Source organism: Dasypus novemcinctus, chromosome 1 (assembly GCF_030445035.2).
Source record: "Dasypus novemcinctus isolate mDasNov1 chromosome 1, mDasNov1.1.hap2, whole genome shotgun sequence".
In the NCBI taxonomy this organism is placed as follows: Eukaryota; Metazoa; Chordata; class Mammalia; order Cingulata; family Dasypodidae; genus Dasypus; species Dasypus novemcinctus.
In genome coordinates, this window is record NC_080673.1 from 130,564,572 (window position 1) to 130,588,750 (window position 24,179).

Below are 24,179 nucleotides of genomic sequence, written 5' to 3' on the forward strand. Positions count from 1 at the left end.
GGAATACAACAAGAGAGCCTCAGACTGGTGTAGGATACAATTCTGTGCCCACATCAAAGCCACTCAGTTCACTGATGATTTTAGTTTCAACTACAGTGGATAGTTCAGTGTGAGCTCACATTCTCAGGAGATTGCTGGAATCTGATGTCAAGGTCTCAGCCTGTGTTTCTCCTCATTCTGCCTCCCGCCATTCTCCAGCTGTAGCAGAAACTTCCTGAACCTAAAGCAAGAGAGTTAGTCTCTGGGGCCAACCTTCAGCCAGTGGGGACCAGAATGGGTGGATACATGCATTATCTTCTAAGTTCTCTATTCTTTGAGGCATTTTGTATATTTCTCAGGTTTCCCAATGGAATTGAGCACCAGATGCCCACAGCATTGACCTTGATAATGAATCTTTGCTTGACTTTCACTCCTTCTTTGTCTCATTCTCCCCCTTCCTCACTCCTGCTTCCTGAGATCACCTTCTAAATAAATCACTAGCACCTAAATACTTATTTCAGGCTGTGCCTTTGGGGAAACCCAAACTTAGACAGTTGGCCACCTAAAGTCAAGTGGAATTTCCTAACTTTTCATTGGATCCTCCTTTCATCATGTTGTATCTAAAGGGTGTTCATCAAGTATTTGTGATGCCACCTTCCCTAGGGAATGCTCTGCTGATCACTCCCACTTTCGCAGGGGGCAGGGCTGTGTGAAGCTAAGGCTCAGTTTAAACTCAGTTTAAGCTCAAGATAAGCCCAGGAATCAAGCTCAGAAGGTCTGATTTGATTTCAAATTAAATACTTTCCAGGCTGCTCTATCTTGGGGCATACCCACTTCTTCTCAATGGAAAGACTAATTCTGTGTACCCACTGCCTGCGTTTGATTCTACATCTTTTGTCAGAAATCATCCCCTCAAAGGAATAATTTAGTCAAATGTGAAGCATTTGCAAATGGTGTTTTGGTCCTCATCAGTTATCCATGCACAAAGTCCCGGTATGTTTTAGGGAACTCTGAACAAGAGAATCCTTAAATCGTCTCTTTTCAGAGATGCTGGTTTCCACCAAGTACTTAGACATGCTGTTATTGATTGTCATCACAGAATAAGACTTGGGAGTGGGTGACATGTCTAATATACCTTCCCTAGCTCACAGGGAGGCTCCAGGTTTCAGATGGGGTCTTTCGCCTATATTTAGCAGGGAAATACAATAGCTGTCACCATGTTGAAAACATGCTAAACTGATTGCTGGGTTGATTGCAATTTGACTGCATCTGAATGGTGCATCTTCTCTCTGTTCTCACCAGCAATGTAACTGTGAAATACTAGGAGTTTTCTCTCTGCTCCAGGCTGCCTTAAATGCTTGCTATGCACTGAAAGAAAACAAAATCTGCTGACCTGACCAGTAAATCAGAAAGAAGAGTAAAACAGGATTTTTTTTTTTTTGCCTCTCAGGGCCATTCCACTTTGTCATTTTGTAAATTAGAGGCAGATGGTTGATGTCTGAGTATTGTGGGAAATTCTGTCCTACATTCCAACCAATGCTGGGAGTTCTGGAAGAGGACAGAGAGGAGAAAGAGGAGTGATTTGGGCAAAGCAGAATGTATGCTAATACTGTGACAAAAATAGCATCAAATCTGCAAACATTAATTCTAGGCAAGTCTCATTCTAACTTTTTTTTCCTTCTGGCTTTCTCAATATTAAGTGAATTTAAAACGGTTGCTAATGGAAGAAGTTGCAGAAATCATCTGACTTGTCCTTACTTCTGAATAGCAGTTTTATCATTAACTCTGGTGAGCTGGAAGGAACCACTGGTATACATATTAATCTTGTATTTTAGTCAGATCATACCTAATTTTGAGTTGATCAATTTGTTGCTCCCAATACTCAAGTGGAGGTGTAGGTTTTGGTGTGTGTAAAAGGGAGTGAAAAGAGGTAGGGTTGGGAGAAGAATGGGGTGCATACTCCAGGATTCCATAACCTAGTACATCTCTTTACAATAATCCTCTCCCTTCTGAGGGGTATCCTGAGACTTTTGTGACCATGTTCTCAGAATGAGGATAAGCAGATCAGGTAGATCACTATGTCAGAGTGGAAGGTGCTTAGGGTGACTGCCAAGGCTTTGAGGAGACAGAAGGAGTGTGGGTTCAATGTAAATAAATAAAAAGGACCCAGATATCAGATGTCAGTTCCTTATTTGTGAAGTAGGGATAAAAATTATTCATACATCTAACAGGAATGAATATCAAACGGGATCACACAGGTAAAAATATTTTGTAAACTAAAAGAAAAGATGATTCTTATGAAATTTGGTGACATTCTATCATCGGATTGAGGCACAGTAGGACAAACCTCTGGCAAACCATACATCAGGGAAGGACTTTTCCTCAACACAGTAGGTCCTAAGTGTTGTTTATTGGCTACTCTGTTGTTCCAAACATAGGTTGCCTACTAATATGTACAATATATGAATCTTAATTTTCTTCAAAATATTCTACTATAAAATTAAAAAAAGATAGCTTTTTGAGGATATGGACTACTTTGAGAATTACATAAAAACAGTTGGCCCTTTTCCCAGGGAAATGCTTGAACAAGGTAGTCACAACCTCATTGTCACACCCAAGATTCTGGTGCTTAGACTGGATAAAGCTAGGCAGGTAGTCTCCATTGCAAAATCCCATCTGGGTGCATTTCTGTCTGGTCAAGCCCTGAATGTGGTATAGCAGACCAAGAGACAAACAACCTGGGGCAGGCAGGGTTTGGCTGGGTCCAGCACATTGCCATTATAGACGGGGGATGAAATGGAAGATAAGTGAATTCTTAGTCATTGTTGTGAAATGCAAGCTTCCCTCTTAGGGTATTTCTGAAAGAATTGACTCCTGGCTGGGAACGACCACCATAAATTATACAGCCTTGAAAGAGATGATTTGGTAGTTCTTTAAAAAAGATTACTCATGTGGAAGGAGGTTTTCTTTAATGAGTTGAATGGAAATAATAGCAGCATGTCGTTCTTTCATGGTGTCTTCCTTGAAATATTTCCCCACTCTTTAATTGGAGGATTCTCAGTGGAAAGCAGTAAAGATAAAGGGCTTGGTTTTGGTCTATAATTCAAGTGCAAAAGGGATCCTAATGATAACAGAGAAGATGTGTAAGTAACCATGTCATGTCTGTCCCCCTCAAGTTCCTCTACTCCTCCCTATATAATAGTGGGTTTTCAGGAAACTGGCCATTAGGAATCAAAAACTTTTAAATACATCCTAGTTACCTACTTTAAAAAATTAATTTGTTAGTATATAACTGTTAGCAATTCCTGCATAAAATCCAAAGACATTGATCAGTGTCCACCAAAAATGTCTCCTCCACAGATTTGTTAGTTCAAATATTTCTGCCATTAAGGTCCCATCTTTAAAACAAGATATTTAAAATTTTATGCCAAAAATCTATGTATTTTCTGAAGGGACAACTTGCTACGAGCCATTAAATCCGTATTTAGAATTCTTTAGTCCTATTGGCTTGGAAGGGAAAAAAAAACTGAGAAAATTTTCATGAGGTTAACCTGTGAGGGAAGGTTCTGAACCTCTAGCAGGAAACAGAGGGGAGACTTCATTGGTATCTGGCTTATCAATCATGCACCAAGAAATACGCTCAACATGGGTGTGGGATGGAGGGTGGGCATGGGAGAGTGAAGCAAAGATCGTATGGTCTCTGACTTCAACAAGTTCACCATCCAGTAGGGGAGCTAGACATATAAACAGATGCTTAAAAAAATTTTTTTTTATTGTAAAAAGATAATTTCAATATAATATGATGCCCACAGGGAAGCACATAAACACCATGTGCAATGGGAACAAAAAAGAGGTTACTTAGCTCAGTTTAAGAGTTGGATAATGATTTCTGTAGAGATGACCCTGGGCTAAATTGTTTTTCAAGTTAGGTTTATTGAGGTAGAATTTGCATACAGTAAATTATACTTTTTAGGTGTATAATCCTATGACTTTTGACAAATTCATTAATATATAACCACCACCACAATCAACATGTAAAATATTCCCTCATCCTAAAATGTTCCCTCGAGCCCCTTTATAGTCTCCCTTTCTGTCATACCCAAGCTCTCTGATTTCTGTCCCTATAGTTTTGCCTTTTCCAGAATGTTATATAAATAGAATCATACAGCATGTAGCCTTTTGTTTCTGGCCTCTTTTATTCAGCATAATGCTATTGAGATTCATCCGTGTTGTTGAAAATGTCAGTAGTTTGCTCCCTTTTATTTTTGAGTAGAATTCCTGTGAGGCAGTCCTAGTGTGAGCCATAAATGCATCCTGTGCTCAGGACTAGATGCATCAACCTGGTGGAATAAAACACAGTCCTCTAGTAGATAAGGGCACTGACTGTAACGTCCTCCCCTATTGTCTGTAGCATACGTAAATATTCACTGGAGGCAGTCTGACACTGGTGGGCATGTGTTATCACATCCAGCTCACTCCCTGGTCATCTAGCTGTCCTTGCTGGGGAGGGAGCACCACTGCAGTAGCACACAGACACAAGAAAGGGTGCTGTGCCTAGAGCTGCCTCCGCCACTCATTGAGATCCACTGGCTATGGGGAACCATTGCCCAGTAATGAAGCTGACCTTGCGTTGTCTTTTCTCTATGTGAGTAAAACGTCTTTCCATCAGAGCCTGGGGGTTGTGCTTTTGCTGGTGACCCTGGCACTTATATTGGAGAGTGTTGACATTTTTTTAAGTATCTCTCCTGACAATTCCATTGTCAACAATTCTATTATTGGAATGTATCACAGTTTGTTTATTCATTCACCAGTTGAAGGACATTTAAGTTGCTTTTGGTTTTTGGCAAATTATAAATAAAGTTGCTGTAAACATTTGTGTCCAGATTTATGTACAGACCTAGGATTTAATTTTTCTTCGGTAAATACCTAGGAAATGAAATTGCTGCTTTATGTAGTAAGTATGTGTTTAAAAACTTCTTGTTTTCACCATCAATGTATATGAGTCTAGAAGCTCCAACACTTGGCTTTGATAGTTTTTATTTTTATTTTTTTGAAAGTGCAGACATTTTTATTGGCCACCCATTCCCCACTGGGTACCCTGCTTCTGGCTGCTTCAGGGCTTCATAACTTGAATGTTGATTTCAGCTACCACTTTGCCATCCACCATCCTGCGGGTGGTGTCTTCTGGATGGTTTGCATGAAGTTGCTGCTGTCCAGGGCATCACAAAGTTTGAAGTCCTCCCCGTCTTCCAGCAGGCGGCGGTAGGTGGCAATCTCAGCCTCCAGCTTGACCTCCATGTTCAGCAGGGTCTTTTACTTTGGGACTCAGTCCTGCCTCTCTGCCCAGGTCGGTGCTAGCTCCTACTCCTGGTGCAGCAGGGTCCCATTGAGCTGTTCCATCTGCAGGGCATAGTGGGCTTCCACCTTCTGCAGGCTGTTCTCCAAGCTGGCCTTCAGATTTCTCATGGAGTGTAGGTCAGTTTCCAAGGACTGGACTGCCCATCTCAGCTCCGTGAGTGTAACCTCAGGAGCTCCCATCTCAGCGGACTGACAGGTGACCATTGTGGTGCTCCCTTCAGTCTGCTGAGACCAGTACTTGTTCAGCTCCTCTCCGTTCTTCCAAGCCAACTTGTCATATTGGGCCTGGATGTCTGACATGATCTTGCCAAGGTCCTGAGATTTGGGGGTGTCCACTTCCACAGTGGAAGTGGGGGTGTCCACTTCCACAGTCAGCCCACAACTGGCAATCCGGACTTGTCAGCCCTCAACTTCTTCATCATGGTTCTTCTTAATGAAGAGCGGCTCCTCGTTGAGAGCCTCCATCTCAGTTTCCAACTTCAGCTCTCACTTTCGTCACAGTTGTGCAGTCATTGCTCCAGCAACATGTTGAGCCATTTTTATGGACTCAGTTAACTGGAGGCTGAGCTTTGTTTTTCTAAACTCTCCTCTACAGCCTGACAGCTGAGCCTTTCTCAAGCCATTTCTAACTAGAGTAGTATTGACAGCTTATAATAAACAGACCTTTTCTGAAAGCATTACCAAACTTTTAGCATATTATTCTTGGCTCAAAAAGTCCATACCTACCCACAAGAAAATAAAATTACAGACAAATATATCTTATGAATATAGATGCAAAAATCCTAAATAAAATGCTAGCAAGCCAAATCCAACAGCACATTAAAGAATTATATACTATGACCAAGTGAGATTTATCCCAGTTATGCAAAGGTGGTTTATGTAAGAAAATTAATGTGATACACCACATTAACAGAGTGAAGGAAAAGAAACACGTGACCATTTTAACTGATGCAGAAAAGGCCTTTGACAAAATCCAGCACCCCTTCTTGATAAAAACACTTAGTACATGAGGAATGGAAGGAAACTCCCTCAATGTGATAAAGGGCATAAATGAAATCCCCTGAGAGTTGGCCCTGTGCCTGGCTCCTGGAAGCAGGGGAACCTTCTAGACACAAATGAGAAACCTGAGAACAGAATGACCTGGGCCCCATTTCCCATGTAGCGCTATAGAGGGTGGCACAAGGGAAAGGAATTGGTTATGTGGGATGGTTTGTTAGAGGGGCCATAGTAGCCTAGCAGAGATTGCTATACCTCAATTTGACATGGAAGGAGCAGGATGATATCTAGTACCCAGGAGTTGTAAAAATGGCCACAGATGGCCACTGCCCCTGAAGGGGCCTTCTGAACTATTATGGATAGAATTCTGTCTGCCCCCGTCCCCCGCCAAAAAAAAAAGATAACTTCAGGTCTTAACCCCTAGTTTTGTGAATGGGATCCTATTTGGATCTTAACTAATAATATCTTGAAAGATTCTGAGACCACAATGGATATGGGTGGGTCCTAATCTAATATGACTGATGTTATTATAAGGAGAGGATTTTGGACACAGACTGACAGAGAAGATGGCTTTGTGACAGAGGCAGATATTGAGTTATGCCATGGACTGCCAGCAAGCCACCACCAGAACCCTGCAGACTCCAGAGGAAGCATGGTCCTGACAACACCTTGATTCAGACTTCTAGCCTCTAGAATTGTGAGACAATAAATTTCTGTTTTTTAAACCACACAGTTTGTGGTATTTTGTTATGGCAACCCCAGGAAGCTAAGATAAGACTTATGCAAGGAACAAGTATAGTGCAGTTTGTACAGATTATCACTCAAGGACTTGGCAGGAAAAGTACAGGGTCAAATGCAACATTGGTACCTACATTCATTCATTTGAGAAGTTTCTATTTAAAACCTATTATGGGGAAGTGGACTTGGCCCAGTCGTTAGGGTGTTCGTCTACCACATGGGAGGTCTGTGGTTCAAACCCCGGGCCTCCTTGACCCGTGTGGAGCTGGCCCATGCATAATGCTGATGCGTGCAAGGAGTGCCGTGCCACGCAGGGGTGTCCCCTGTGTAGGGGAGCCCCACGTGCAAGGAGTGCACCCTATAAGGAGAGTCACCCAGCACAAAAGAAAGTGCAGCCTGCTCAGGAATGGTGCTGCACACACGGAGAACTGACGCAACAAGATGACGCAACAAAAAGAAACACAGATTCCCGTGCCGCTGACAACAATAGAAGTGGACAAAGAAGACGCAGCAAATAGACACAGAGAACGGACAACCGGGGTCGGGGGGGAAGGGGAGAGAAATAAATAAAAATATATAAATAAATAAATAAAACCTATTATGTACCATGTTATATTTATATTATATTATATTATATTATATTATATTATATTATATTATATTATATTATGAAGGTAGAGCAGACATTGCTATAGCCTTTATGGACAAGATGAAATAGGGAACCCAGACATGAAATTATAGAGCAGATTTAGGGAAGTCTTCTCTGGTTTAGGATTGTTTAAATTGAGACCTGTAGGAGACGAGGAGCTAAGTCAAATAAACTAGCTAGGGAGGAACATTCCAGGCAAAAGGAGCAGCATGTGCAAGTGTTACCAAAGAAGCCTTTAAAAATAAAGATGGCAAAGTGTCCAATGTATGTGACAACATGCAAATTCCCATGCAGTGCTATGGGTGGAAGCAAATTTGCTGAAATTAGATACGTGGTGTCCAAACATTTTCTCCCATTGTGTAGATTATTGTTTCACTTTCATGATAAAGTCCTTTGAGCCACAAAAGTTTTAAATTTTGGTGAGATATCATTATCTGTTTTTGATTTTGTTGCTTGTACTATGGGTATAAAGTCTAAGAAACCATTGCCTAACAATGCTAATAATGTCCTGAAGATGTTTCCCTATGTTTTCTTCTAGGAGTTTGGTAGTTCTAACTCTTACATTTAAGTCTTTGATCCATTTTGAGTTGATTTTTGTTTAAGGTGTGAGGTAAGGGGTCCTCTTTTCTTTTTTTTTTTTTTCCCAATGTAGATACAGTTTTCCCAGAATCACTTGTTGAAGAGACTATTCTTTTCCAACTGAGGTGTCTTTGCCCCCTTGACAAAAATCAGTTGGCCATAATGTGAGGGTTCATTTCTGAGCTTTCAATTCAATTTTGTTGGTCTACATGTCTGTACTTGTGTCAGTACCATGCTGTTTTGATTACTATGACTTTGTAATAAATTTTCAGATCAGGAAGTGTGAGTCCTTCAATTTCATTCTTCTTTTTCAGGGTGGCTTTAGCTATTTAGGTCCTATTACCCTTCCATATACATTTTTTTTGTTTTGTTTTTTGTTTTCTTGATTTTTAAAGAAGCCTTCGATTACATAAATATTACATAAAAAATATAGGGGATTCTCATATACTCCACTCACACCCCCTCCCACACTTTCCCCCATTAACAACATTTTTCATTAGTGTGGTCCATTTGTTACAATTGATGAACATATATTGAAACATTGCTACTAGCCACAGTCTATAGTTTACATTATGGTTTACACTTTGCACCACACAATTTTTTGATTTTGACAAAATATCTGACTTGTATCCATCATTGAAATAGCATACAGAACAATTCCAATGTCCCCCAAATGCCCCATGTTACCCTTATTCTTCCCTCTCCCTCCCCTCAGAACCTCTAGTGACCAATGTCTTCATATCAATGATGTGAGTTCTTCTATTATTATAATAAGAAGTCTGTTTTGGTCCATATTTACATTCCACCCTTATGTTTGCTCATTCTTTGATCTTGAATATTTTCCTTCCATATAAATTTGATGTTTGGCTTTTCCATTTCTGCAAAGAAGGTTGTTGGAATTTTGATTGGGAATGTATTGAAACTATAAATTGTTTGGGGTAAAATTCACATCTTAACACTATTTAGTCTTCCAATCCATAAACATGGAATGTCCTTCCATTTATATAGGTATTTGATTTCTTTTAGCAATGTTTTGTACTTTCCTATATACACGTCTTTTACATACTTGGTTAGATTTATTACTAGAAATTTGATTCTTTTAATTGTTATTGCAAATGAATTTTTTTCTTGATCTCTTCCAACTGTTCATTGCTTGTGTATAGAAACACTATACACAAGCTTTTGGTGTGTTTATCTTGTACCTGCTTCTTTGAAGAATTCGTTTATTAGCTGTAGGAGCTTTGTTGTAGATTTTTCAGGATTTTCTGTATAGAGGAACATATCATCTGCAAACAGGGAAAGTTTTACTTCTTCGTTTCTAACTTGGATGCCTATTATTTCTTTTTCTTGCCTAATTGCTCTGGCAAGAGCTTCCAATATAATGTTGAATAACAGTGATAACAGTGGGCATATTTGTCTTCTTCCTGGCCTTAGAAGGAAAGCCTTCAGTCTTTCACCATTAAGTGGTGTGGACTTTATCATGTTGAGGAAGTTTCCTCCTATTCCTTGTGTTCTAAGTGTTTTTAATCAAGAAACAGTGCTCAATTTTGTCATGTCTTTTCTGCATCAACTGAGATAATATGGATTTTTTCCTTCATCATGTTAATTGATTTCCTTATGTTAAACCACCATTGCATACAGGGATTCCCACTTGGTCATGGTGTAAATTTCTTTTAATATGCTGTTGGATTCAGTTTGCTAGTATTTTGTTGAGGATTTTTGCATCCTCAAAATGCAAAAATATGCGACTTTGGTCTGTAGTTTTCTTTCTCATGCTATCTTTACCTGGCATTGATACAAGGGTGATGTTGGCCATGTAGAGTGAATTAGGAAGTGTTCCCTCCTCTTCAGTTTTTTGGAAAAGTTTGAGCAGAATTGGAATTAAGTCCTCTTTGGAATGTCTGGTAGACTTCTCCTGTGTAACCATCTGGTTCTGGGTTTTTCTTTGTTGGGAAGTTTTTGATTACTGATTCAATCTCTTCCACAGTACTTGGTCTGTTAGATCTTCTATTCCTTTTTGTGCCAATGAAGGTAGTATGAGTGTGTTTCTAAGAATATGTCCATTTCATCTAGGTTATTGAATTTATTGGCCTACCTGTTTTCATAGTATCCTCTAATGGTCCTTTTTATTTAGATGGGGTCAGTAATAATGTCCTTCTTTTCATTTCTGGTTTTCATTATATGCATCCTCTCTCTCTTTTTCTTTGTCAGTTTAGCTAATGCTTTGTCAATTTTATTGGTCTTTGCAAAGAAGCAACTCTTGTTTTTGTTGATTCTATTGTTTTTTGTGTGCTATTTCATTTATCTCCACTCTTATCTTTTTTATTTCCTTCCTTCAGCTTGCTTTGGATTTAGTTTGCTCCTCTTTTTCTAGTTCTTCCAGTTTTGAGGTTAGATCTCTGATTTGAAGCCTTTCTTCTTTTTTTAATGTTCTTTTTTGGTAACTACTGCACGATATAATTTTTTCTCCATCCTTTAACTTTCAACCTACTTGTATCTTTTGAATTGAATGTGTGTCTTGCAGACAGATATGGTTGAGTCATGCTTTTATCCATACTGCCAATCTCTGCCTTTTGACTGGAGAGTTTTATCCATCTACATTAGAGTCACTACTGATAATACAGAACATTTCTCGGCCATTTGCTGTTTAGGCTTTGAAAGTCTTATTCCTTTTCTTCCTTCACTTCTGTTAATGCCTAATTGTATTTTCATTAGCTTTTTTTTTTTTGTACTATATATTCTTTCTCATTTCTATCTGTATATATTTTTCATCTGTTTTTCTTGTGGTTACCATGAGGCTAAATTTAACATCCCAAATATATAGCAGTCACATTTGGTTTGATAACAGCTTAATTTAGATAGCATGCACATATGCTTTTCCTATACACTTCTGTCCCCCATCTTTTTTGGGGTACTTTTTTAGGAGGACCAGGGATTGAGCCCAGGACCTTTTACATGGGAAACAGGTGCTCAACCCCTGAGCTACACCCACTCCCCTTTTTGGGTACTTTTTACCACGTATATCTTTGTATATCATGTATCTAAAATCATAGATGCACCACTGCTTTTTTGTGCATTTTCATTTTAACACCTGTAGGAAGTAAGAAGTGGTATTACATATCAAATAATACACTATGATAATACTCATGTTTATAATTACCCACATGGTTACCTTTATTTCTTTTTGCCACTTCAAACCACTGCCTAGCATCCTTTCCTTTCAGTCTGAAGAAGTCCCTCTATCATTGTTTGTTGGACAGATCTAGTGGTGATAAACTCCCTCACTTTTTTAAAATTTTATTTTTAGGAGAATGTATTAATCTCTCATTTTTTGAAAGAAAATCTTGCTAGATACAAAATTCTTGACCTGCAATTGTTTTCTTTTGGCACTTTAAGTATTTCAACCCACTGCCTTCTTGTCTCCATTGTTTTTTATGGGAAATTTTCACTCAACTTGTTTGTGACTTCTTTGTATGTAACATTTTACTTTTCTCTCACAGCTTTCAGAACTCTCTCCTTGTACTTTGCATTCAATAGTGTTTTCAAGATATGACGGGGTTTATTTCTCTTTATGTTTATCCTGTTTAGTGTACTTTGGCCTCCATGCATGTGCATATTCACATTTTTCCTGAGTTGGAAAAGTCTGTATCATTTTTCTTTCAATATTCCTTCTGCTCCTTTCTCTCTTTCTTCTCCTTCTGGTACTTCCATAATGCATACACTGATGGTGTCCTAGAGGTGTCTCAGGCTAATTTTGCCTTTAATATTTCTTTTTGCTCCTCAGCCTGACTCATTTCAAATAGTCTTTGAGTTCACTGATCCTTTCCTCTGTCAGCTCCAATCAACTCTTGAAACCCTCCTGGGAGGGTAAATAAATTTCATTTATTGTGGTCTTCAAGAGTTCCGTTTGGTTCCTTTTTAGAATTTCTATCTCTTTACTAAGATTCTCATTTTTCATTGTTTTCTTGATATCCTTTATTTCTTTTACTGTATTTTCCTTCATTTCCTTAAGCATTTTTAAGATCATTTTTAAAAAGACTTTGTTTGTCCACACTCTGGTCTTTTTCATTGGTGTTTTATTTTTATCCCCTTCTTTTGGATGGGCCATCATTGCCTGTTTCTTTGTCTTGTATTGTTTTGCTGCACACTGTATATTTTAACATTTTAATATGTTGACACTGAGATTTATTCCTTGAGATGTCTGTTTTTTTATTTTGTAACTAGCTGGTAATATGACAGAGATTTTCTTGAGCTTCAGTCCTAGGAGTTCTGCCCAAGGTGAATGCTGTATGCAGAGTTTTCCCTTTCTTTCTGGGTCTCTGTCTTGTGCTTTTGTTTGTTAGTTGCTTTGAGTTCCTCTATTTGCAGGAGTTTGTTTTTCCCCTCTGTTTCCTAGGCAATGGACTCTTCTTTCCTGGGTGTTCAAAAAGCTGGCAGCCCTTTGCCTCAGACTGTCTGCCTATATAGTTTCTCACACTCCTTTCACTGTCTCAAACTGCTTTTTGCCTGTAGGGCAAATTCTGGAAGGAGGGGCATGTCAGTGAGTACATTCCCAAGTCAGTCTTTCTCAGTCAAAGTAGGACTAGGGACCCATGAAGGGGGTATAGACCTGCTGCAAAGTGCCCTGAGGAGTAGGCCAGGAGGCATTCCAAAGCTTTTTCAGGGAGGTTTGGAACAAATGGCTGCTGTTTTTGTCCAAGGTGGGTTGAAACAATGGCTGTTGCTGCCTTTGTGTGGAGCAGGTTGAAATAGTAGTTGCCCTCAGAGCCATGCCTGCAGTGACCAGTGATCAGCCATGCCCTCCCCCAGTGTTGGAGAAGAGGATTTTTTAAAAAAGATTTATTTATTTCTCTCCCCTTCCCCCCCACCCCAGTTGTCTATTCTCTCTGTCTATTTTGCTGCATCTTCTTTGTCCGCTTCTGTTGTTGTCAGTGGCACGGGAATCTGTGTTTCTTTTTGTTGCGTCATCTTGTTGTGTTAGCTCTCCATGTGTGCGGCACCATTCCTGGGCAGGCTGCACCCTCTTTTTGTGCTGGGCAGCTCTCCCTATGGGGCACACTCCTTGCATGTGGGGCTTCCCTACGCCGGGACACCCCCGCGTGGCACGGCACTCCTTGCATGTATCAGCACTGCACATGGGCCAGCTCCACACGGGTCAAGGAGGCCCGGGGTTTGAACCACGGACCTCCCATGTGGTAGACGGATGCCCTAACCACTGGGCCAAGTCCGCCACCCGAGGATTTTAATGTAACCAGCAAGCTAGTCAGTGTCTGAACCTTACAGTGGCCTGCCTTGAGAGTGAGGGATGGGTGTTGATAACCTTCATGTGGAAAGAGCAATTTATTGCTCTTTACTATAATTTATCAATCTCTTCCTTCATCTCTCTTTTGGATGCTGTACAGTGTTCTTTTGGCTTCTGGTGCTTCAAATTAATTGTTGCAGACAGTTCCTCTTTGTCTAACAGGTGTTTAGGTAGAAGGAATGAGTCCTGGAGCTCCATACCCTGCCATCTTCCCACAGTCCTGATATATATTTAATAACTAAATTCCACAGTTTGCATTAGGGTTCAATGTTTGTGGGTATGGTTCTATGGGTTTTGACAAATGTTTAGTGTCATGTATTCACACATAAGGTGTCATACAGAATAGTTTCACTGTCCTGAAAATGTCCGATGCTTCTCTTACTCATCATCCCCCCTCCCCCAAACCAATGACTTTATAATTTTGCCTTTTCCACAGTGTCACATATTTGTAATCATACAGTATGTAGTCTTTTCATACAGGCTTCTTTCTCTTAGTAATATGCATTTAAAGCTTCTCCATATTTTTTTGGTGACTTCATAGCTCATTTCTTTTCAATACTGAAAAATATTCCATTGTAAGAACGTGCTATAGTTTACCTATTCACCTATGGAAGGGCATCTTGGTTGCTTCCAGTTTTTGGCAATTATGAATAAAGCTGCTATAAACATTCATGTACAAGTTTTGTGAGGACATTAATTTTCAAATCATTTGAGTAAATACTTAGGAGCATGATTGTTGGACGATATGGTAAGCTTTATAAGAAGCTGCCAAACTGTCTTCCAGAGTGGCTGTTTCATTTTACATTTCCACCAGCAATGAATGAGAGTTCTTGTTGCTTCACATCCTTACCAGTGTTCTGCATGGTCATTGTTTTGGATTTTAGCTTTCTAATAGGCTTGTAGTAGTATCACATTAAAACAATTTGCAACTCCCTATTGATATATGATGTTGAGCATATTTTCACATGCTTATTTGTGATCTATATATCTTCTTTGGTAGAGTGTTTTTTCGGGTCTTTTGCCCATTTTTAAATTTCATTATTTGTTTTTTACTGAGCTTTGTTTTAAAGGTTCCTTGTATATTTTGTATACAAATCCTTTATCAGATATATGTTTTCCGGTATTTTTCCCAGTATGTGGCTTGTCATTTCATTATCTTAACAGTGTTCTGCATTGAGCAAAAGGTTTACATTTTAATGAAGTCCAACTTATCAGTTTTTTCTTATGTGGATTGTGCTTTTGGGATCATGTCTAAGAATTCATCCCCAAACCCAAGGTCACTTAGACATTTTTCCTGTGTTACCTTCCAGATATTTTATAGTTTTGTCTTATACATTTAGGTCTATGATCTGTTTTTGAGATGATTTTTGTGAAAGGCCAATTTTTGTGAAAGATATGTGTCTAGATTCATTTTTATTTTGCATGTGGATATCCAGTTCCAACACCATTTGTTGAAAAGACTTTCCTTTAAATGCTTTTGCTCCTTGGCCAAAGATCAGTTGACTGTATTTGTATGGGTCTATTTTAGGTTCTCTATTCTGTTCCATTGGTTTATCTATCTAGTCTGTCACCAGTACCAAACTGTCTTGATCATTGTATCTTTATAGTAAGTCTTGAAGTCAGGTGGTGTCAGTCCTCTGTTCTTTGGTATTGTGTTGACTATTCTGGGTCTTTTGCCTTTCCATATAAACTATAGGATCAGCTTATCAATATCCATGAAATAACTTGCTGGGATTTTGATTGAATAATTGACATCTTACTAATATTTAGTCTTTCCAAGAACACAGAATATCTCTCCATTTGTTTAGATCTTCTTTGATTTATTTCATCAGAGTTTTATAGTTTTCTTTATATAGATCTTGTATATATTTTGTGAGATATAGATTTACATGTTTTGGTAAATATAGAAATGCAATAAAATATATAAAGTCACTACAATTTATTGTTAATATTCTGCTGGATATCCTTCTAATTACTTATTTATTTATGCACTTTTCATGTAATTCAGATGTGTCTGGGGGTACATGTGTACTCATATTTGTTGAATATGCAAATATTTTGTATAACACTTTCTACACTAAAATGCATCACTTGTTACTTTGAACATCCTAGAATGGTGCTCCATGAAGCCAGGGATCATGCTGTCTTGTTTACTATTTTATACATAGCTCTAACACTCTACCATGCATGTTAAGTGCTTCATATACATTTATTGAATTAGTTTGTGCTAACATTATAGTATGGGCATTAACCCATCCATTAATACTATTTGAAAGCATTTTTTTTAAAGACTAGATAATGTTCCTTTGCACATACATACTATCATTTTAAAAATAATTTCTGGTTTGTTAGAGGTATAATTAGGATTTTACAGTTGATCTAATGATGCTAGTTAGTAGTGATGGCTGTCATTTTTTGAACTCTTACTGTTATAAACATTCATTACTGTGTTTTATTTTATCTTTCCAACATCCCAGTTAAATAGGTATTATTATCCCCATGTAGAGCGGAGGAAACTGAAGCCCAGAGAGGTTTAGAACTTGCTTAAAATCATAAAGGCAATGGGTGAATAACTGGACCTAATCCCAGATCTGTTAATGTCAGCACGTGTTCCCTCCATGATTCTATACTGCCTTCCTCTGGGCAGCGACTAGCTTCCCGTAATTGAAATCATTAACATTTACTGAGCACTTATAATGTGTAAGTGAATATGTGGCATGGGGGAGATAAAGATTGAAAAGACTTGTGCCAGTCCTAGACAACCTTCTGGATATAATGGACAAAAAAATGTAAGGTGGGAACTAAAACAGAAAAAAAAAAAAAGCTTAAGTACTTTCCTTATGAAAGGTCTACTGGCCATGATTTATGTGCTGGGCCCTGTACTAGACACCAGGGATTTTGTTGTGAAAGAAACAGGCTGGGGCCCTGAATTCATAAATCCCACAGATCAGTAGAGAAGAGAATAAACAAATGCAAGTGTGGAAAATATTAGAAAATGGCACATGCCATGGATGTGGGGTGTTGAAAGGGAGGGGAGGGGCAGTAATTTCAGAATGTGATCATATTAGGAGTAATTGTTTTTGCAGATGTAATTAAGGTAAAGGTCTCAAAATCATCTTGGTTTAGGATGGGCCTTAAGTCTAATGATGAGAGCCCTTATAAGAGATGACAAAGACAGAAACATGGGGAAGAAGGCCATGTGAAGATGGAAGTAAAGATTGGAGGGCAGCCATAAGCCAAGGCATGCCAATATGCCAATGGTTGCTGGCTGCCACCAGAAGGTAGGAGAGAGATATGGAATGGGTTCTCTTTTAGAGTCTCCAGAAGGAGCCAACACTGCAGACAGACACCTTGACTTTGGACTTCTGACCTCCAGAACTGTGAGACAATACATTTCTGTTGTGTTCAGCCACCAGAGTTGTGGCAATTTGTTACTGCAGCTCTAGGGAATGAATACAACAATTTACGGAAGTGTATAGCAAAAACCAGGAGCCTAGACTCAGAAGTCGGGGAGGGCCTCTGGGAAGAAATGCTACTTTAGTGGAGATTTGCAGTTAAGTAGGAGTTAGCCAGAGGGAAAAAGAGCAAAGAGATAGCAGTAGGGAGAGTGTTTGAGGAAAGGTAGGAGCCAGAGAGGAACACAGGCAGACTGAGGGACAAAAAGAAGTCCAGCATGAATGAAGCTATGAGAAGGGGTTGGGCAGGGAGGAAGGAATGGAATGAAAAAAGAGTAGGAGTGGCCAGGTCATTGGGAGTCCTGTAAGCCAGGCTAATGCAATTTCTGTCCTAAGAGTGATGGGAATCCATAGAAAGATTTAAAGTGGGGTATGACTTGCTACAGTGTGGCAAATGGATTGGAGGGGACAACAGTGAGTTAGGGGCTGCTGCCATAACCCAGGAGAGGCAGCTGGAAACCTGAGTCAGAACAGTGACGAGGGGGAGGTTTGGATGGATTCAGACAAGATAAGAAATGAAGTGGATTTCGTGATTGCCTAGAAAAAGGAGACTGAGGAGAGAGGGATGGATCTGGGGATCATTTACTGAGATGGAAAAGTGGCAAAAGAGAAGGATTTGTAGGGAAGATTAAGAATTCAGTTTTGGTCATTTTAAAGTTGACCTGGGAAAAAGACATGCAAGTGGAATGTCCAGGAGGCTGTTGGATATATAGGTTCTAGGTAGTTATCGGGGTGAAGAAAAAGACTTGGGCAGTATTGATATGTACTTTTGTAATAATATATTTTATTTTTTGAGAAGTTTTAGATTACAGAAAAATTATATCAAAAGTAGAGGGGATTCCATATAACCCCCTCCACATTAATATATTGATAGTAATATATTGGAACTGTGGGAGCAGCATGGATCTGCCTAGAGAGAAGGTGTAGGATAAGGAGAGTAAAGGGTTTAGGAGAGATAAAAGGTAACAATTTAAGAGGTTGGAGGAGAAAGAGCAGAAGAGACTGAAATTAAAACCAGATAGGAATGCCGTAACAAAGTACTACAGCCTAGACAGCTTCCAGCAACAGAAATTTATTGGCTACCGGTTCTGGAGGCCAAAAGTCCTAAGTTAAGGTGTTGGCAGGGCCATGCTCCCTCCAGAGGCTTCTGGGAAGAATCCTTCCTTTTCTCTTCACCTTCTGCTGTTTGCTGGTAATTCCAGGCATTCCGTGGTTTGTGGGTGCATCATTCAATCCCTGCCTTCACCTTCACATGACTTTCTTTCCTGTGTATGTCTGTCCTGATGTCCAAATTTCCTTCTTTTTATAGGGCATACCAGTCATATTGGATTAATGCTCACCCTAATTCAATTTGGTCTCAACTAATAACATCTTCAAAGACTCTGTTTCAAGTTTAAGGTCACATTCACAGGACCAGGGATTAGAATTTGAGCATGTCTTTTTGGGGGATACATTTCAACCCAGAACAGAGGGGAAGATGTTTTGGAACCCAACTGACACGAGCATTTTCCTCATAGAAGGGAGTAATCAAGGGTGTTAAATTCTCCTGAGAGGTCAGACAAAATAAGTGTTGACAGTTGTCTATTGGGTTTCACAGGCTCTAGGCCTCTGGTGACCTTGCTGAGAGTATTTTGGTGGTGGGGTGCAGGCAGAAGCAGCCTGCGGGTTTCATAATTGTGGTGGCGTGGGCACACTGACCTCCAAGGTCCTGGAACACACTCCCCGGAGCCCATACATCACCCATGTGAGGGAGATGGGTAGCTAAGGGGTGTGGGTGAGTCGGCGTTGTGGCTGCTGCCCTGGAGGAGGGCTACCCTGTATAATCCTGTTCACTATTGTAGTTTTATGGGGATCTTTTGTTTTGTTTTGTGACTTTTTAAGAACTGGCACTAAAAGAAAAATGAAAGGCTTTCCAGGGACCACTTCTGTGATAGTTCAGCAGTGTCACACACACCCTGAGAAAGTTAAGGCTTAAAGGGCATAAGAAAAACTTACAGGAAATTTATTAATTGTGTCTCAAGCTGTGCACTGGTGCAACAGACTAACAGTATATTAATGTCTTTCTGGGAGGTTGCCATTCACCTAGTTGCAGAATTTTAGTCTGTGAAGAGAAAAACATACAGGATATATAGCAGAGTGACTGGAAGAAATGACGCCAACAACCGTGACAAACTTCTGGCTTTTTAATTGAGAAACATTCTTCAGAGAGGCCAGCCTATTCTGAAACAATTGCGGGGGAGCAATGTGGCAAATTCTGCACCAGTTTCTGTGGTTCTGTCTTACCTGAACAAATGGGATTTGCTGACCTGGGAAGGTATATACCTGTTGAAATAGGTAGACTGGACATTTTTCATTTTTTCTTGACTTCGATGTACACCAAGATTTTCTCCATTGCATATTTATCTAATTATGTTTCCTTCAGGCTAATATTAAAATAAGTTTGCTTTGTCTAAGCAAACCTATTTTAATTTAGAAGAAGGCAGTGCAGAAGCTCCTTGGGTGATGGGGAGAAGCCAATTTGGGCTAAAATATTAAATTTGCTCTAGAGAACCCACAGCATGGAAATCCACAGATAGATGATCTAAACTTGACTGATAGGTGGGATTATCCAGAGGTAACTACTGAATGTGCAGAGTGTGCAGTAACACAGACCTTAAGACCCAGGAATCAAATTGATAACTAGGGTACAAAAGTGTGCCCAGAATAAGGTCCAACCAAGCAAGTCATTTTGAATGTCTTACTAATTGTTATGGATTGAATTGTGTTCACCCCTCCACCACACACACACACACACACACACACACACAAGGTATTTGAAATCCTAGCCCTGGTACCTGTGAATGTGACCTTATTTGGAAATAGAGTCCTTGCAAATGGAATTAGCTAAGTTAAAATGAGGTTATATTGGAGTACAGTGGGGATTAACTTCCATGTGACTGGTGTCCTTCTAAGAAGGGAAGAAGAGACACAGACAGAGACATAGAAGACAACCATGTGACAACAGAGGCAGAAATTTAAGTGCTGTGGCTGAAAGCCAAGGAATGCCAAGGATTACCAGCAAACAACCAGAAACTGGAAGAGGCAAGGAAGGATTCTCCCTTACAGGTTTCTGAGAAAGCACAGTCCTGAAAACACCTTGATTTCAGACTTCTAACCTCTAGCACCATGAGCTAATTCATTTCTGTTGCTTTAAGCCCCCAGCAGCCCTAGGAAACTAAAACACTCATCAATGAGGATGTCAGGTGTTTAATCTTTAAATTTCTAAACAAGAAGTTCAGGTCTATAGGTTCATTGTGTGCCGTGGCAAATGGTGGCTTTAATGACTGGTCTTCGTGGGAGTCTAAAAAGTACTGTAGTACCTGAGAGTATGAATTAATCCCAAAACCTACCGATAGAAAAGGTAGAGACTCTGTTGGGATTGGTTAGGAAGTTGGTGGAGGCAGGCTAGATTAGGGAATCAAGAGACGGGATCTAGAACCTGGCAGAAAGCCCACGTGGCCATGGATACCTCACAAAATGGCTATGGAAGAACCTCGCGAGAACCCGCATTCAGAACAAGAGTTCCTCTGGAATCAAGGAGAAGCCCTGGATATTCTCCAGGGGCCTTATCATTGGGCCCTTCCAGGGTATTGAGGGGTGAGATAATCAACCAAAATAGCAAACAACTGGGATTCCTCCCCCTACATTAACAGAGGGGCAGAATAATTAAGGGTTTTAAAAGCAAGTGTGAAATTCAAATTGGCCCAGATATTCTGACTCCCTCAAAGGAACCTCCATGGTGGAATTAGCTTTAGAACACAAGCTAAGTTAGAACACAATGAGGCCTAGATTTAAAATGGGAATATGATTAGACGCTAAAGCCATATGAAGTCTTACTTCACTCAATAATTTTTTCTTTCTAATCTCTCCATTAAAGCCAAACTCACAAGAAGAAGAATTTCCAAAACTTTGTCAAATACCTTCAAACTGAAAGTCCCTTCAGAATCCTAATGGATGTGAAAATGATACCAACATTCTGGTTAAATAGCTACCTCAAACTCCAAGCTATGCTGTTCATTACTAGGAAATTATCTGATGCCCATATTTCAGTGGTTTGGGCAAACCAATAAAAATCAATTGACACCACTCTATGTTATTTGGTTAACTTTAAAATTTGTCTTAAAATTGGAAAACAAATTAGATCTATTCATTGTATGTCTAGTTGGATGAAAAAGGTAATCCTAAAGAAGGTTAATTTATGACGTTTATTCAGACACATTTCAAAATCGAATGTTTCAGTGAGACACTGGGAATTGGGTTAAACAAGAAGATGGTAAGAATTCTATGCTGGTCTTTCCTTTTTAATTTTAAAAACATTTTTTGCAAACACACGCAAACATACATGTGGAGGGAGAGGAGAGGGAGAAAGTGAGGGAGAGGAAAGGAGGGACAGATAGGGAGGGAGGGAGAGAGAGAGGGAGCAAGAGAGTGAGCAGATTAGAAAGGAAGTGAGATAAGAGAGCAGACCAGGTAGAATACCCTTTCAGAAGCACATTTAATTACAGATTTTCTGAACTGTACTTTTTATTCTATTAAATCATTCAGGCAAACATTCCATTAGTCCTCTTGAGTTCAGTAACATTAGCAAGCATCTTGAGAACTTGCAGGAGATTTGCCCTGTCCACCTCCCCACCTTCCCACCCCCCATTGGTCTTTGGGATAATTACTTTGGATAATTTTCCTTAATCCTTCTCCTTGGTGATCCTGCAAGGTACCACACTATGCCTCTTGGCTGTCATTCTGCCTGCTCCTTATAATGGTTTTCTGCTCTATGCTCTTTTGTTAGAGATCCTGAAGCCAGATAAAGAACAGTAATCTTTCCTGATCTTATCAGTCATCCTCAGAAAAGCAATGCTATAAAGAGGCTTTGTATGTACAAAATACTGAATTTGTATGTACAAGCAATAGACTAAGGGCTTAATATAATACATGCTTTTCCAAATGGGGGAATTGAGGGGTTCAATGATGTACTCAACAAGGTTAGAAACATTTGAAAAGTTGGGCCATGTTTCAGGAATGTGGCAGATGTTTTTCAGATAGTGAAGAAATATAGGGGAAAAAGGAGCAACCCAAAAAATTTTCCTTAATTTAAAGGTGATTTTCTACTCAAGAAACAGATCTAAGGGTTGAAAGAATGCTTTTTGAGAACACCTCTAAACTCACACCTAATGCTTGAACCTCCTCTCTCTAAAAGAACAAGTAACTCCTTAGAATCAAAAGTCTTAAAAAACAAAGACAAAATGCCATACATAAAAATCAGAAGTCATGTTTTGTTAAAATGAAGCTGAAAATCTGGTTTTCTTAAAAGATCGATCAAGGGGGTTGTTCCCAGATAAGTTTTGGGTGTAACTCTTGAATAAGGTGTCTCCTTTCCTATTGAGAATTCAGCAGTATTAAGAAATTTAGTCTCACTACTTTGTCCCCAGGATGTGAATTACTTGAGAAAAATAAAATTTAGCTATTTACATGATCCTAGTCTAGATCTTAAAATATTTCTACCTACTGCTCTGTGCTTATTACTTACAGTAATTTTCCTCCCTATAGTGTGTTGATCATTATAAACATTGGTGTCTTGCTCTTATTGGGTTGAAATGCTGTGTTGACTCCTTGAGCTCATTTTCTTTATTTGTTTTTAAAAGTTTAATGTATTTATTTAAGAATTGAGTTGCATCCTGAAAAATGTGAAGGTAGCTGGATGTTACACTATCCAGTACTAGTTAAATCCATTGAATAATGGGATCCAATTGTGGGTTTGGTTGTACACAGAGTTTAAGAGAGTCAAAAGTGAGGAACATGTCTTGCTGTCTTCGTATATTCCACCCTCCTTTCCCTCCAACTCCCAGCCATCACCTTCCCCCCTACACACACACTCAGCCCCATACACTCCTTCCTTTGGCATAGAAGAGCTGCTAAGTTAATTTCTTCCTTGTTTATTTATTATCTGTGATAAGTCACTAAGTATCATAAGGAAGAAAATCTGTTCTGGGGCAAAGACCTACCTAAATCCCATTGCATGATTTCATAATATATGTGCTGGCTGTAAGAAAAAAGGCTATAACAGTGTTTTTCAGCCTCATCATTGTTGACATTTTGGGCTAATTCCTATGCACTGTAGGATGTTTAGCAGCATCCCTGGCCTCTATGAACTAGATGTCAATAACATCCCTGAGTCACAACAACCAAAAATGTCCCCAGATATTACTAAATGCCCCCTGGGGACAAAACCAAACCCCAGTTGATAGCTATTGGACTGAAAAAAATTAATGTTTTTATGAATCACTTTACCTTACAAAAACAACCTAACAGGGAGAATTTCTCTACCATCTAGAACTGTTCCTGGTACTTTGTAGGGTTCAGTGAATACTTGCAGATGAAAGGAAATGAACTTAGTATAAAGAGGACAGACTATGGTGTATGATGTGATAAAAACCTGTTAGCTTCTATTTTCTGGAATGCAATAGGTGTTCAATTATTATTATTTCCCAATGACTATAAAATGAACGAATGAATAAATGAGTGATCTTCCCACTCAGCACTTTAGAACTTGAGCAGAAAGTAGATGTAAGTTGGGGTATTACTATGATTCAATGATCCTTCGGTTGGGAGAGTCACTTAACAGTGTTACTGTTTAGTAATGTGCCAGAGCAATGTAGGATGTTGTTTGAAATATCACAGTTATAGCTGCCATGAGTGTATCTCAGTGGGCCTTAATCCTCTCCAGCTCCAAGCCTCTTCCCAATGACCAGATATTCGCCCTTCTGGCCCTTCTCCCCGCCATGATACTTCTCATGCCCACATGAAGGCAATTTTCTTCAAACTGAAGTCATGATCCATTATTGGATTCCAAAATCTCAATTTGGTGGTTCTTGCCCAGCATTTTAAAACACAGAAACAGGATAAAATAGAAGAGAAAATACTCGAGTGCATCATCACACATTGTAAGGTAAGCGTTGTTTCCCAAAATACTTATTTTGGTTATTTTGGTTTATTTACATTCTGATTTGTAAGGTAAAACATTATTTTAATTGTGGACCCCTTCTCAGAAATGTTTGTGAGTCACTGATCTGAGGAGTAGATCCAGCAT

General features: G+C 39.4%; 1 pseudogene; it reads right to left on the reverse strand.

Annotated features, from left to right (window-relative positions):
* Window positions 1–5,092: 5,092 nt before the first annotated feature.
* LOC101420107 (keratin, type I cytoskeletal 18 pseudogene) lies at window positions 5,093–10,226 on the reverse strand (annotated as a pseudogene).
* Window positions 10,227–24,179: the final 13,953 nt, after the last annotated feature.